The following is a 6,947-nucleotide window of genomic DNA, read 5'->3' as shown; positions in this document are numbered from 1 at the left end:
TGCTGCTGAAGTATGCTTTGAAAAGTTTTGCTTTTCTGTTTCAGAAAAGGAGGTCCAGGAGGAGGTGAAATTCAGCAGACCAAAGAACGTATAAATATTAGGACAAAAATAATGCATGGGGCCCAGGGAATAGACCATGTTGCATGGCAGATGAGCAGTGGAAAGCATCCTGTTGAAAGATGTTCTAACCTTCATCTATGCCAGATCTGGGCAGAAGGTTGTTCATATTGTCTGGCAGCTCTTCAGATACAGGCAAGTCATGTCAGGAACAGGCAACAACATCAGGCAGCAGATGGCAGGACTGCAGCTGCCAGAAATTCTGGAAGGCTGGAGTCTGTAGCAGCCCAGAAGGTTGGAGGGCAAGGAGCCAGGCAGAAATCCAGATACCAGAGCTTAGAACTGGGATACAAAGGAAGAGTCTAATCATCCTGAAAGGTGATTTGATGGAGAGTTTTCGAATTGCTTTCAGAAGCCCTCTTGCCTAACCTGGGATGAAGCTGATCCTATATTTGGGGCTTCAAAAGTGAAGGTGCTGCAGACATAGGGAGCCAGAAGAGACAGGGAGTTTGACCTTAAAATATGAGTAAAGAGAAATTCAAGACTGAATGAATATTTCTGACATTGTCTTGACATTCATGTTATCTGTTCTTAAGATGTTAAGAGGTCAACAGTGAAATGAGTTAAGGTTGCCTTACTTCAAGGCAAAATTTAGCTTCTGCTCAGGCCTGGGTTTGCATTTTGTAGCACAAGGAAAGGAACAGAAGTAATGTTTTTGATCCCCTCTTTCAAGGACATTGTTTCAATATGCCTGATATTCTTTGTGAATATATTTTGAACCTAAACCTAATTGCATACAGTTTTGTTGCTGAGTTTCTTAAATGTTGCTGGAGGGGTAGATTAAAGAAAAAAACCTTTGGTGATTAAATTTGTATAAAAAGAACCACAAAAGCACACTGGTAGCTCTCTGCACCTGCTTGTAATTCTGATTGCAGAAGGAGTAGATACAAAGCCTTTAGTGATTAAATTTGTATTACAGCAAAAGCATACTGTGGGCTGTAGCTCGCTGCACCTGTTTGCAATTCAGAACGAGCTTGGAGGAGGCAGAGAGGGAAATCTCTCACTGAAATCGCAGTTCAATAAAAATTAGACAGCCTGAACACTGTAAAAACCATTAAACGCACGTGCAAGGGGTATTTAAAGCTCATCCACTAAATGCCAAAACATTGTTACACCATCCACTTACACCAAACTGAATCATTCACCTTCTTTTTTCCTGCTGACAATATGTCCTATGCTTAATGAGTCATTTCTGGCATCACTCCTTGTTCAGCTGAGCTGAATAAAGTATTATGAATTATTAATATTTAAGTGTTGCTTGTTGTCTAAAGTACATTCTCAGATATGCCTGTGAAAAATTTTGCTTTGATGTCACAAATGGTTTTTGAATGTTATTTAATTACAATTTAAAAGTCATACAAATAGATAGTGGGTTGCTTATGATGAATGTTTAATTACAGACTAGGCAGAGAAAATTAATGAATATATTTATGATGCCTAAAAAAAGAAATGACTTTGGACTTTAGGAAGAGATGCAACTATCTACTATGACTAAGACATCCTCTTTCCTGGAAGGCAGAAGTGCTGGGCTGCTGTTATTTCATCTTACCCTTCGGAAAGAAATATAGCACCAATTATGCTACCATTTGCTTCTTTGTTCTTTGAACCACACTACAAATGCAGAAACTACAAGTTTGATAATGGAAATAATTTGGGATATCTGGAATCATGTTTGTTAATGCAAAATATTTTAAACATGTGCCATACTGATAGGTTTTATCTACTATCTCCTAGCTATGTGAACCTGGGCCAGCTTCTAAACCTTGCTAGTCCCAGTTTTTATCTGCCGTGAAAGGAAATAATAAATAAAAATAATATTTACTTCAAAGGATGGGATGAGGATTAAATTAGCAAAGTCATCACCAGTGCTTAGCACTTTTAATATCAGAATAAGTGCTCAGTAGATCTTTGATACTTTCAAAGTCATTTCTATAATTTTTATTGCCATTATGCATTTTTGAAAAATATTAAGTAAACGCTGCAGGTGAGAATCAGGAGTTTCTGAATATCATGAGGCCTCTACAATTTAACTCTTCAAACTTTTTTTACTCCTCATTTTGGACTCTGTATTTTAGCAAAGTGAATGTGTTTATTATCCTCTGAATCTGATGTGCACATTATCATATTCACCCCCAGTCTACTCTGTTCCATCTGCTAGGTGGGGGTGGTCCTCCCTCCAGCCCTTCTTCCACCCTAGTCTCTCCTTTCTCGGTGTTGTATAAGTTCCAATTCTGTCATTTCTTTGGAACTTTTAGACATCAGAAAAATAAATAATTAAAGATAAAAAGGCAATGAATTGTCTACCGAAGCAGAATGTAAGCTTCTTGCAGGCGTTTTCTTTGTATCTCCTTTGTAACACCAAACGTTATAACCCACGTCCTTGATGAGTACTGTAGTGGTAAGGATTTTTGTTGCTTCTCTTAGCCCTTTCTACTAATAACTTTGATTACTTCATTTCTCTCATCTCTACTAGGTTTCCTTGACTTGGAAGTACCAGTATCTCATGTTTGGAAATATATTACTTGAATGTCAGTGGAATCACATAGCATGCTGTGTAGCACAAAGAATTCAATACCTGAATATTATAATCATGGTTAGCATTGAAGCAATGAGAAGAAACATTCATGTCGTCTTCCCTCTCTATTAAGAGGTATTTTTTTATTGACAAAATACCGACTTTCATATCTCAAACAAAATATGCCAACACATATTTTGGGCTTGAAATATGTATTCAATCTAAGACAGTCCAAATGATTTTTTGCAACAAAGAATATAACACAATATTTGTTCAGAAAATTTTTCCTGCGAATATGAGAATACCTTTCATGATGCATGAAAGTTTGAACCACAGTTTCTATCAATTGAACAAGTAATCAGTAACCAGAGTTCTCCACAAATAGATGGATGCAATCAACCAACAGCGAACCAACAGATTCAGTTATGGTGTTTCTGGAAAGGACCAGAATATCCGATCTAGCATACTGTCAGCTACACTGACTTCCTAAAGCTAACAACCAAGAGTGGAGGAATAAGTTCTGAAAAGCATCCTAAAGTTTCTTATTGGTAGGATTAACCCTCCAACATATAAAACATAGTACTATCCTTTCGAATAAATCTTTGTATCTCTAGATCAGTTTCCTTCTGTACCACTGAGCCTTATCCCAGAGCTCTCTGAAGGCTTTCTGTATCTCTAGTACAAGGAGATCACTAATTATCTTTGGGTGGATCACTGTAATCCAAGCCAGAGTGAGGAACCCCTGACCTTTGCTTAGCTGGGATTTCAGGGTACTTGATATTATTGTACCTTCATTGAGAGTTACTGGCATTACATTCTTTTCTAAAAGAACACATTTGAAAAAAAATGGAGACCTCCAATACTTGTATACGCAAACTAAATTTAGCAAGTAATATAGAAGCCAAGAAAACTCAAAATCAAATATAAAAATAATATAGAAGGAGGAAAGTGAAACTTTAAATTCTGGTCAGTGAGGTGATTTGGGCCAGGCCACTGTTTATAAAACACCCCATTTGTTGTGAAGATCAGTTGCTTTGTAGGAATTTGGGATTTCAAGGACTTTTTCAGAGAGTTTTATCTCATTGATTTTCATTCTCCTTAGAAACAAACTCTAGGCTGATATAACAACTTTAATCTTTGTGAGTATGAAATTTCCTTCTCTTCATTTTCAACTCATTCCTCTTTTTTATTTTCAAGCTCATCTTTAGTCAAGATTTTGGTGCAGCATCTTGTTTAGATATGTTAAATCGTGGGAGGAAAGAGCACATTTGAGAGTTTAAGGGGCTTAAAGCCTAACACTCAGAGTCTTTATAGAAAAAGTTAGCACTATAGATCCTATTCATTTGGCTAACACACATGATGGATTTTCTAGGATAGTTCCAATTACGAGACCCTAAATTGAGTCTTAAAACTTCTTTCCCCCATTTAGTTCCTTCCCTTTTTTTATTGCTATGCTATTAAGACACCATAAAGGCTCTACTAAAGTAATTTTAGTGGTTAATTCTGATAATATTTTCTTCTGGTAACAGATTTTGGCTAGCAACTAGAGCATAATAAATTTTTAGTAAATGTTCATTCTAAGGAGTCTTACAGTTGACACATTTAAGGTTGTAGAAAGTTAAATTGGACAGCTATAGAATTCACTTTCTCTTTGACATCCTACAACTTAGATTTTCAAATCTGTTGCCAATATCCTTGAAGGAAAAATAGGAGCTCTCAAATAGGAGGCTTGATTAAAAGAAAGTGAAAGAAGTCTGTCGTATTCAGAACTGGAAAAGACCGTAGGAATTCTAATGAATGAAACCCCAGCATGAATTTTTTTTCTCACTTATAAATGGCTTATCTATTAGTGAAATAAAAATGGAAGTGAATAAATTTAATTACAGTTTGAGGCCAAGTAGTACTTTGTTTTTTGAAGTGTATTTTAATAGTCAGAATGGAATGTGTACTTTAAAAAACTGGCTTCAAATGTGTTGTAACAAAAATGTGGAATAAAGGCACACACCATGTTTTCTAGGTCATTGTGCTATTTGTGAAAAGATCATTAGAAAAAAATACAGAGAAAAATTGGATATGACTGCCATTAGAAGTTAGTTGGGTGTTTTTTGTTATTATAACTGAAGACAAATTTTTAAAATATCTGTGACATGCTTAACCTATTAAAAAGAATTTGTAAAAATAAGTATAAACAACACACTCTGTTCTTATTCTATTTATGATTTCATAGATGAGCGTAGACCCACACCCCAGAAGTGAGTCAGAACAAATTTTCACCTTGTCTGCCTGTGTAGTATTAGTACCAACCTTTTTGTAATTAATTGACTCTCAATTCTCTCTCATTTAGCTCTTTCCAGCATCCCTATATGCTACCTCCTTCACTTTCCTTTATCTATACCCCTCACATGAAATATCCTTCTTCATTCCACTTTATCCCAGGAATCCAGCATCTTCAACTGGAAATTCCTTTGCTCAGGTCAGTCTTCTCTTAAAATGCTCATATTGAAAACTGCATACCCCTTCCCTTTTAAAAACAATTCCTTCCCTCCTTCCCTCCCTCTCTCCCTCTTTCCCTCCCTCTCTCACTCCTTCCTTCCCTCCCTTCCTCTCTTCCTTTCTTCTTCTCTTCCTTACTTCCTCTTTCTTTCTACACTGGATATGCTAGATGTTAGGAAAACCTTATAAAACTAATTTAATATGACATGTGAATGACATATGCTTTACCTAGCTACACCACTCTCAAAAAATTATTTTTGATCCAGTAAAATGTGACTCTGAATATCAGAGTTTTAGGTGGAGATAAATCTTGGCACAGAAGTCCTTTAAATCACAACACGTACTTATCAGTCATATTTAAAATTGGTCCTGTGAGCACGAAGTAATTTTAGCAATCTTCAGAAAGTGTAGCCATCAACTCTCCCTTTAGGTTACTGCTTGTTGTCCTCTTTTTTTCAGATGGTGAATCAAGTAGAATGAATTCCTTATTATAGTGTTCAGAAATGGATATATAGGACCTGAAATCTCAGCCCTCATACCTTGGGGCCAGGTACACTGTATCAGTTAGGGTAATTTCTGCTGTAATTAAACAGGAAGATCCCTACTTAAAAAGCGTAAATGATAAGCAGATTGTTTCATAGCATTGTTAGTATGGAATTAAGGTGATACAAATAAAAAGTAATCTTGATTGATCTCACATTAATGCCAGGCATTATTCTAACCACTTTACAGGTATTGTCTCTCTTAATCCTGATAACCACCCAGAGGTAAGCATTATAATTATCTCCATTTTACAAATGAGGCACAACTGAGGCATTGAGATATTCAGGTTCCAGTGCTGGTTAATTCTTTGACTCAGTGCTGTTGTCAAGGACCAAGTCCTTTCTATCTCTTTTCTCCACCCTCTTGAAGGTAGAGGTAGCAGTCTTTTCTCTCACACTGACTAGTGTAGGGGCTGCAAATGACTCTAGCAGTTCAAAAGATTATGTCCGGACAAAACGGCATCTAGAAGAAAATGAAGAACTTTTTTGTCTATTGTTTTAGTGGTAAGAGACTCTAAGTGGCCAGAATTTGATCACATGTCCATACTCATCTCTGGCAGGGGGTTACAATTATCACTACTTGCTGTATTAGCTAGGGTTCTCTAGTGAAACAGACTCAGCAGGAGATATCTGTAAATATAAAATTTATTAAAGTGTCTCATGTAACCGTGGGGATGTAGAGTCCAGTGTCTGCAGGGCAGGCCACAAGCTGGCAGCTCCAGTGAAGGTCTTTAACGAACTCTCAGGAGAGGCTGGCTGGCTGAAGCAGGAAGAGTGACTGTCTCTGATGAATCCTCCTTAAAAGCCTTCTGGTGATCAGATTAAGCATCACTCATTGCAAAAGACACACCCCTTAGCTGATTGCAAATGTGGTCAGCTGTGGATACAGCCAACGTGTTTGTGATTTAAGTCCATGAAATGTCCTTATAGCAACACACAGGCCAACACTTGCCTGACCAGACAGCCGGGCACCTCTGCCTGGCCAAGTTGACACATGAGCCTGACCGTGACACTTGCTAAGACCAATTACTGGGATGCAATGGAACTTGGGCAAGTTGCCGTGAACCTCTTCTATGAATGCAGAAGGTTTAGAGACCGTCAAAGCTACTTTCAGCAAAATTTCCCCCACCTTTCCTTCATAGGGTCCTTAATTTGTTTAGTTTTGTTTTGTGAACCTGAGTATAATCATTTATTTGAGCAACATGATACTAATTGTATAATCACCATGGAACAAGTATTGTGCATATCAATAAAACTCATGTCATATTATCACTGAAATA

Source organism: Tamandua tetradactyla, chromosome 18 (genome assembly GCF_023851605.1).
Source record: "Tamandua tetradactyla isolate mTamTet1 chromosome 18, mTamTet1.pri, whole genome shotgun sequence".
In the NCBI taxonomy this organism is placed as follows: domain Eukaryota; kingdom Metazoa; phylum Chordata; class Mammalia; order Pilosa; family Myrmecophagidae; genus Tamandua; species Tamandua tetradactyla.
This window is presented reverse-complemented; position numbering follows the sequence as displayed.